The following is a 9,672-nucleotide window of genomic DNA, read 5'->3' on the forward strand; positions in this document are numbered from 1 at the left end:
AGAAAAAAATGTAGAGCTCAATAAAATCAATTTAAAAAAAAAGATTTCACCAGCCCATAACTTCTAATTTACAGACTCTTCATATCTATAGTGACATAAAGACTTCAAAGCTAATCAATAAACCTTTTTTTTTTTTTTTTTGGTTTTTCAAGACAGGCGTGCGCCACCACTGTCCAGGGATAAACCATTTCTAATTAGCCCATAATTCATTGTATCAGCAGAGGAACTTTCCTTGTTGGTTTTTCAAAAGCAAATCTACTTTCTTCATTATTTAAAGGGTAATAAGGAAATAAATCTAAAGTTCTTGAGCATACAACCTCAAACTATGACGGTCATTCTAAAGCAAAAAGAATTTCAGATTTGAGAAAATGTGTGATTTGGGAAACCTGCTAAAACCTTTACATGGCCAACACTAAGATAATGGTTACATGTATCCATGCAAGAGAAATCAGTACCAAAAAGAACACTTCTAGCTACACTAAATCAACAAGTGGCTTTCTTTTCTATCACTAGACTGCCTAAACACTCAATTCTACCAGAACCTAAGGCGAAAATCTTAACCAATTCCTGAAAAAGAGGTTTTAAGAAATATCTATGGCCAGTACAAGATAGCAGATGTCAACTAGAGAACAAATCACAAGTTCAGGCAAAACTGAAAATTTTAATTTCTAACACCCAAGTTTCTACCAAAATTCTACACAACTAGCTCACACCATAATGAATGAGATTATCAATAGGATTTTAATACAAATGCAAACCTTGTTTCACAATCTCAACACTTGGAGCAGCACCTGGAATGTCTGTTCCGAGATGCTCCACTCCACAAATCAGAAGCAGTAGAGCTTCGACACTGCATTTCTTTGTCTCCATTTGTAGGAAGCTGTAAGTTAGCAGATGTACTTTAGGTCTCCATCAAATAAAACAATGCAATAAGGAGAGTCAGGGCTTTACTTTTGGTTTGTTTTCTTATTAAAAAATATATTCAGTTCCCATCAAAATAAGAATTTAGGATGCAATTTTCCTAAAGTGTGTCTGGGACTTTAAATATTTTATCCTCTAACACACCCGAAGAGAAAAAGTGGAGTTCCTTTCATTTAAGACCAGAATCCAATCCTTTTCCAACTTGAGAAAACAAGAACAGAAAATTAATTATAACCTAAATATTTCCACAATCTTGCAAATAAAATTATAAGTTAATTATACGAACAAATATGAATTCACTGCTAATGTTCATTAGTGAAAAGTAATAGAAAATAATTCAAAAATCGCCAGAAACATAAACTACATTCAACTGTGACAGCATTAGTATTTTAAAATATTTTTTAAAATGTTTTATGTGACATTAAAATTCCAGAAAATTAAGCTGGCAACGACTTTCTTGAAACTGAGAAAGTGTTGTTGTAAAGTATTTTAAATATCAAAGGCTGATTTTTACGTCAAATGAATTTAGATTCTACCGATCCTATGTGATAAACAAAAGAAGTTTCATTGAATTGTGACCAGAATACATTCGAATTTCTTAGACAACAAACGTCTTTTCTGACTCACCAAAGCTATTGTTCAAGGAAAACATGACCCATTAATAAGAAACTGTCAACCCTACAGCCTAACCCACATTTCTCGTGGGCATTTTATTTCGATCATCGAGTTCTACCATCTCTTCCACCTGGAGATTTGGGGAATAATAGCTGAGTAAATGACAGTTGATTTCTTTAGCACCTGTCGCCCTTCTCAGAAGCACACAAGTTGGCCAAAACAGCCCGTAATTTTTTTTTCTTAAGATTACGATTCTTTAGAAAGTGGAACTCCCACGGCGTTCACCAAGTTTTCGAAAGCCCGTGTTTTATCAATTTCTCCCATTTCAAAAAGTAGCCTGCGGCATAGATCTAGTGCGTGCAAGGGAGAGGGGGTCGTACAATGAAGTGAGAAACTCGGCAAGAAAGCCCTCCACGCCAATACCACCACGAGAAGGGAACACAGCTCGACTTTACCAGCGAACTTAGCACAAAGCCAGGCGAGGACACCGGCTGCCCCAGGCTGTGGGAAGACTCCGGGCTCTCGGGGAAATGTCAGCCTCGGGGCTAAGGGAGTTCCCACCTCGCGCACAGTCCCGAAGCAGCCGGGCTGGGCGCTGGTCGGTCGCCCCCCAGCAAGGGCCAGGCAGGGACCAGCCCTGCCCACTCGCGCTCGCGTCGCGCCTCCCCACGCCCCCACCCGCGCGGCGGGAGCCCCGAGTGTCGCGTCCTCCCCTCCCTTCCCGAGACACAGTCTGTCCTTTGTCTGAGTGCGGACTCTCGGCTCGGTCCCACCAACTTGTGTGTAGGTCCCGTCCCACCCGGGCGCTCGCGCCGCCCCGCCACACAAAGGAGACTTGCGGCGCGGAGCTGCCGGCCCCGATCGGCCACAGGAACGCCCCCAGCCCCAGCCCGGCGGGATCAGGCTCCCGGACAGAAGCCCCCACCGCCGGCCCCCACCCGCCCGCATCTCCGGGGACCCACACAGTCCACTCGTGGAACCGCGTGGACCGACCCGCACCTCACGACCCCCTCGGGAAGGTCTCCCCTCGCCCTCCCACCGCGCCCACAAAAGCGGAGCCCTGGTGAGCCCCGCTTGGGCGCTGCCGGAGACTGGCCGGGCAGCCGCGCGGAGGTCCCGCGAACGCCGCCGCCGCCGCCCCGGGGCGCGTTCCAGATCCCAGCCTGCCGACGGCCGATCGCGAGCGCTACCTTCGCCCCGCGCGCCAGCCCACGCCTCTCCCGCGCGCCGCCGCCCCCACGCGCCGCCACCGCCACCGCCGCCGCCGCCGGGACTCCACTGCCTTCGATGTCCCACTGGGTGTCGGACGCGACCGGACCGAGCGCCAAACGCAGCAGCCCAATCGCCATCGCTTTTATTTGGCGCCCCCCAGCACAATCAAGCGCCGCCCCGATTGGCGGATGCGAGAGGGCGCCCTCCAATCAGAGGGCCCGTCGTGCTGGGAGCCTTTCGGGCGAGTCCCAGCCCAGAGAGCGCGAGGCTCGCAGGCGGCAGCGCGTGCGCGAGTGACAGGGCTGGCTGGTTGGAAGCGCCCCGGTCGCCGTCTTTGTTCTTTCGCCAACGTGGCGTAGCGCTCAGGAAAGCCGTGGGCAGGCACGCGGGGAGCCGACGCTTGGCGGGACCCGAAGCCCGCACGAGCGGGAGGCGGGGAGGTCGGGGTGGCGGGAAGCGGCCGGAGGGCGGGCCAGCTCTTGGCGGGAATAGGCGCCGAGTCGTTCTCGGGAGGGGGAGGGGGCGGGCGGGCGCCAGAGCCAAGTTTGAAATAGTTCAAAACTCGGGGGTGGTAACAGTTTTAACCGCCGTCTTCTGGCGTGCACGTCCTGGGCCGGGGGTCCTACGCTCGTGTCGGGCGGGCCCCGCGTGGCGTGTTCTGCCGGGCGGGCCGTCTCCCGTCTCCTCGCGGCTGACAACTACCGGGCAGAGAAAGTTAGTGCGGTTCCTTTCGGCCTCCGGCGGCTTTGGCTAGCAAAACTGCCGCCTAGTGCCCCGGCAACGTGAGAAAAAGCGACATGATGGTGACTTCAGATTTCTCTGAAAGGCCTTCCAAGCCATGCTTATGGTTCTCAGCACTTGTCAGGTTTCAAATTGTTCATTAACAACTTTTGTATGCAGATTGCTTACCCCTGTCAGAAAGATTGTAACATTTGTCAGTGGTTAGAAACCATCTTGGGACAGAGGAATTAGAAAAAGTGCTTAGTATACACTCTGTCCCCTGTTGGATTATCTGGCAACGGAGTGAAAGGTATTTCGAATTTACTTTTAATAAAATGGACCTGTATGGCAAAATCCCACAGACCTGTAAAAACAGATTCAATAATAGTTCAGATTGAGAATTTATGACACTGGAAATTGAGTTGTGTATCTGTATTAGTCATGGTTCTCTAAAGGATCAGAACTGATAGAATGAATACATATATGTTTGTGTGTATATACACATGCACATATACATATGTAGGCATGTACACAGTCATATTTATAGGATTATATATAAGATTTACATGTATATTTATAAGATATATATTTGTAAGGATAGCTTACAACCTGTGGTCCAGCTAGTCCAACAATTACTGTCTACCAATGGATAATCCAAGAATCAAGTGGTTGGTTGGTTGTTCGGTCTGCAAGCCTGAATGTCTCTGACTGGTCTTTAATAAACACAGGAAACCCGAGGAAGTGGCTCCTGCAAGAGAGACTGCATTTGCCAGCTAGAGTGAGGACAAGTAGGTGTATCTTCCCACCTCAAAAGACCCAGATTAAAAGCCAAACGATTTAATTAAGGAAAAAAAGTGCTTGCAGGTGTACCCAGCCTCTTGGGTTTTAGTTAATTCCAGATATAGTCAAGTTGACCACCAAGAATAGTCAACAAAGTATCTAGTCCTCCATGTATACAGAAACAAGTCAATGCCAAGAAGTATACGTTGAATCTATAAGATTAAAAGCAAATGCAATCATATCCAAATAAAAACAAAATATGTACACCCAGAGTGCTCCATAATGTGACAAATCCCAGCAGCCATACCGAAGAATTATCAACATATTAACCTCTCATGGTAAGCATGCTTCTGGCCAGCTGCATCAGCAGCTTATACTTGCTTTTTTCATAAACAATTTGAACTCAGGAGGTAACTACTTATCTCTTAAGTTTGTGTTGCTATTTCATCTGTACTTTAATATTAAGTATGATAGCATCTTATAGAGGAAAAATCAAGGAAATTATATTAGGGGCATTAGTATAGAGATGGGGCTTCTGGTGAAATTCAAGAGTTGTAATGAAAATTGTTAGGTGTTTAGAAGAAAGAAATGTTAAATATTTATACAAAACTTCTTTAAAAGGACATTTTAGCCAGCTTCAGAAAAAGCACAAGACCCAGAATGGGTAGGGCAACAACGGTACTTGAAATAGATATGTACCACTCATAAGTGTTTTTTTTTTAATATTTATTTATTTATTATGTATACAATATTCTGTCTGTGTGTATGCCTGCGGGCCAGAAGAGGGCACCAGACCCTATGGCTGTGACCCACCATGTGGTTGCTGGGAATTGTTGGAAGAGCAGGCAATGCTCTTAGCCACTAAGCCATCTCTCCAGCCCCTCATACGTGGTTTTTTTAAATATTTATTTATTATGTATATACAATATTCTGTCTGTATGCCTGCAGGCTAGAAGAGGGCACCAGACCCCATTACAAATGGCTATGAGCCACCATGTGGTTGCTGGGAATTGAACTCAGGACCTTTGGAAGAGCAGGCAATGCTCTTAACCTCTAACCCTCATAAGTGGTTTATAAACATAAAGCAAAGAAACCCAGCCTACAAACCACAATCCCAGAGAACTTAGACAACAATACAGACACTAAGAGAGACTTGCATAGATATAGTCGACATGGGAAGTAGAAAGTAGAAAAAGACAAGATCTCCTGAGTAAATTGGGAGCATGAGGACCTTGGGGGAGGATTGAAGGAGGGAGGGGAAAAGCAGGGAGGGGAGCATAGAAAAATGTAGAGCTCAATAAATATCAATAAAAATTTTAAAAAAAAGAAATAGACATGCACATCTACATAGAAAATATAATTAGAGGGCTGGAGAGATGGCTCAGAGGTTAAGAGAACTGACTGCTGTTCCGGAGGTCCTGAGTTCAATTCCCAGCAACCACATGATGACACACACCCATCTATAATGAGATCTGGTGCCCAGAACACTATATACATAATAAATAAATTTTAAAAAAAAGAAAAGAAACTGTAATTAGAGCTGAAAATTATCATTTGAAAGATTGAGCAGAGGTAAGTGTTTCTGTAGTTCAAAGCTGATCTTTAGGTATTGTTTTGAAGCTTAGTCATATTATCACAGTCGTGGAGGAATCATCATTGTGGTGCCCCATCCACTTTATGGAGACTTCAAAGTTCGCTGTTAGGTGTGCTCTTGGTTCACTACAGAAAACTGATAGAGACTCAAACGTGAATTCATGTACAAGAAGGTAAGTAAGGCTTTTTCTAGAATTAGTTAGTACTCTATATGATGATTAATATTATGACAAAAATTTAATATATATTAATATTTTAAACATTATACCTTTATACCTAAGAAAAGCTGTTAAGGAGTCCATATAAAACCAAAGAATTATGAGATTAGTAACAATAAGATTTTGGTTTATCTTCTGTCCCATATCAGTTGGCTCTTCTAACATGAGGCAGAGATTTTGGATTTCCCTTTGATAAATATGCTTGGGTTTAGAGAAGGAGAGAGCCACACTCTATCTCCAAAGTCAGCTTTGATTTTTATTAGATTGGAACTACAAAAAAAAAAAAAAAAAAAACAAAGATTTATATTATTTGTATGTAGAGAACAACAGAAACAAACATTTGGGAAGATTAATGACTATTTACCCAGATACCAAAGCATGTCCACGCCCCCTTCTTCTCTCCACCCTCCTTGTTCCTGTTCACTCATTTGGGCTTGTTTTGGATTGGATCTCCATCCATCGTTCAAGCAGAGAATCCTAATTTGTAAGTTTTCCCCTCTCAGTTCTGAGCCAGTGTGAGATTTCTCTTAAGCGCCCAATGTCTCTACCACCATGCATGAGTGACCGATGGTGAAAGCTGCACACCTGGAGTACAGAGCACAACTTTGGTAACTCAGCAAATTGGAGGGTGTGTTTTTCAGGTAACTTCAGTTGGTCTGAGCTGCTTCCAGGTAACTCAATTGGTCTCTACTTCTTCCTGGCAGCTTAGCTTACCTGAGAATGTCAACAGTCCTTAAAGTTTAAATATGCTGGGAGTGAGGAGTTTAGTTCATCTGGTCAGTTTCAGAGACTGAGCTTAACTTCCTTGCAGGACAGACTATTTCACCTCTACTCAGAATGTCCTATTGTTTTATTTCTAGCATCCTGTGTTTAACGAGCTTCCCTCCAACATGTAAATTTAATTTTAGAGGAAGCTACTACACAACACACCACCATTCAGAAGACCCCCTGGGGAAATTGTCATGGTGTCTGCGACTGTCCAGAACCCTTTATCTCCTGGCTGTGAGGTCACCCCAGAGTGGAATGTAAAGCTTACCAGCAAGGCCTTCCGTATTACTACCTCCAATGTGTCTGTCCTGGATCTGACGCATCACCCTGAGGAAGCTGACACACACAATGACACCAGGAAGTGATGAAGTATGCACCAGAGAGCCCCCTGAAAGGCTTCCTGAACTGCTAGACTGAGGACCAGATTATCTTCTGTGACTTTTAACCTTTAAGTGATATCTTTGATACAGGGGCTGGCATTACCCTCAATGACCACATTGTCATGCTAATTTTCTGGTATGACAACAAATTTGGTTATGAAATTTGACAACAAAATTGGCTACAGCAACAGAAAGTCCATAGACTCTAAGGTCTCTAAAGGTAAGAAACTCTGGACAACTCACCCCATTGAGAACAAGAGAGGAACAGAGTGGCTCTCAGCAGCTGGGGACTCCCTGCCCCTACTCAGCCCTAAGACACTGAGCATCTACCCTCACATCTTCCAGGTCAGAGGGACTTAGGAAGCCTTTCTCACTCACATACCACTAATAAGGTCTCCTACACAGGATGGAGAGATGGTTCCATGATTTAAAGTACTTGCTGCCTTCGCTGCCTTCCCAGGGGACCTAGGCTTACAATCTTCAGTAACTCAGTCCCAGGGGGTCTAATGCCCTCTTCTAAAGTTCACTGCTCTCTGTCTCCCACTAAAGGATTTTATTTGTGTGCAGGGGCACTCCTGAAGGTCAGAAGAGAGTGCCAGAAGTTAACAGCAGTTGTGATTACCCAGTGTAGGTTCTGGGAACTGAACTCAGGTCCTTGAAAAGAGGAGCAAGTACTCTTAACAGTGAGTCATCTCTCCAGCCATTATCCATTACTATCTATTTATTTACATTTGTGAAGGAAAGAGAGTGCCCATCTCACAATGCATATGTCAGTAATCTAGGAGTCTGTTTTCTCCATCCACCATAGGGGCCCTAAGAACTGAACTCAAGTGTCAGATTCTGTGGCCAACACCTTAGCCAGCTGAGCCATTCAACTGGCCCCAAATCCTATTTTAAAGCTTTATCAATGGCAAGCATCTATTGCAAAATAGTGTACATAGGTAACTACACAGCTTTAGCTCCTCCCAAGAATTAATAATCTTAAGCTCAGGTGTTGTAGTCATCAAATGAAGTGGAAAGACAGATAATGTTGATAATATTTGATGAGTTTCAGAAGTGTAACCTATTTTGAAAATGGAAAATTCTGAAGTCAAATTCAAATTCTATGCATTTGGACAAATTAGAGCTCGCTGGGAATGTCTTAGATTACATCTGCTAAATGGAATACTGTATCTGGGCTAGTATGACGCTCCCTCAACCCTTCCACACACATAAGTAATAGCTTTGTTTTGGTTTTGTGGTGTTGGGGTAGAACTGTGAGCCTCCCCCACACTAGCCAATTACTCTAACAGTGGGCTATGTCCCCAAACCCTTAATAAATAGATGTAATAAAAATTGAAAGAATACTGTGTCTCCTTTGATTATGAAAGAACAGTGTAACAGTATTGTGTGCAACCCTATGTTTAAAATATAAATTAAGCCAGGTGATGGTGTGTGTGGAGGCGCACATCTTTAGTTCCAGCACTTGAGAGACAGAGGCAGACAGGTCTCTGTGAGTCTAAAGTCAGCCTGGTCTACAAAGTGAGTTCCAGGACAGCCAGGGCTGTTACACAGAGAAAACTTTGTCTCAAAAAAAAAAAAAAAAAATCTAAATCTGTGATTCAAATGATCACATTCTTCTCCAGCACTTCTTTGCTTAGTCTCAGCAGATCTCTGTGCTTCACACTGCTTCTGAGCTCATGAAGACCTGAATCATTCTGAAGCAATTATGAAACATTTCCCATAGAGTTTCAGCCTAGGGCAGATGGAGACATTAATTCAAAAGACAAAAGAGCCTCAAGCAGCCTTCTGCTAAGCAATGGCCATCCCATCAATGATTTCAGAAAAGCCCTTGCACAGAAAACATCAGCATGGTTGGCAGATCAGCAGGGCCAGGGGAAGCAGAGCCTAGATTCTGTTGGGTTAAGGTTTCAGTGAAAGACAATAAGATCCGATTTCCTCCCTGCGTGACCCAGTCAGCTAAAGCTTGTTGGCTGCCTGCGATTGCACCCAGTTAGCACTTTTTTTTTTTTTTCTGGTTTTTCGAGACAGGGTTTCTCTGTGGTTTTGGAGCCTGTCCTGGAACTAGCTCTTGTAGACCAGGCTGGTCTCAAACTCACAGAGATCCACCTGCCTCTGCCTCCCAAGTGCTGGGATTAAAGGCGTGTGCCACCACCGCCAGGCCCCCAGTTAGCACCTTATCACTGCCTTCTGGCTGCACATCGAGCTCAAGTACATTTCCTAACCTGTTCCTGACCTACTGTGTCTCCAACCTTTCTAGGACTTCACAGAATGCATAAAGGCCTGAATCCCAGGGAAAACAGTAGATATTCCCCTTGAACTATGTAAAAAGTATAGTGACATTACCTCTATTTTCTTTTCCTTTTCTGTCTTTTCTTTTTGTTCTATGTATGCTCTCTTGGAGGTTCTTTTTTAAAAAACAAATTTAAATCATAACCCTGACATTCCAGTAATCTAAAAGTTAC

At 44.2% G+C, this 9,672-nt stretch overlaps 1 protein-coding gene across 2 annotated transcripts in view; it reads right to left on the reverse strand.

Annotated features, from left to right (window-relative positions):
* Positions 1–2,855, reverse strand: part of Ezh2 (enhancer of zeste 2 polycomb repressive complex 2 subunit) — a 54,603-nt gene extending 51,748 nt beyond the window's left edge. Inside the window, exon 1 of one of the 2 annotated variants that reach the window (XM_050164443.1) lies at positions 2,727–2,855. The gene's annotated coding sequence lies outside the window, so the exon portion shown is untranslated. Of the gene's footprint in view, positions 1–758; positions 899–2,726 lie in introns of those variants that run through there. The other variant, XM_050164444.1, reaches the window with a different exon arrangement.
* Between the last annotated feature and the right edge of the window lie 6,817 nt (positions 2,856–9,672).

This window comes from Alexandromys fortis, unplaced genomic scaffold (assembly GCF_014885135.2).
Source record: "Alexandromys fortis isolate MF-2015 unplaced genomic scaffold, M_Fortis_MF-2015_v1.1 scaffold_133, whole genome shotgun sequence".
Lineage (NCBI taxonomy): Eukaryota > Metazoa > Chordata > Mammalia > Rodentia > Cricetidae > Alexandromys > Alexandromys fortis.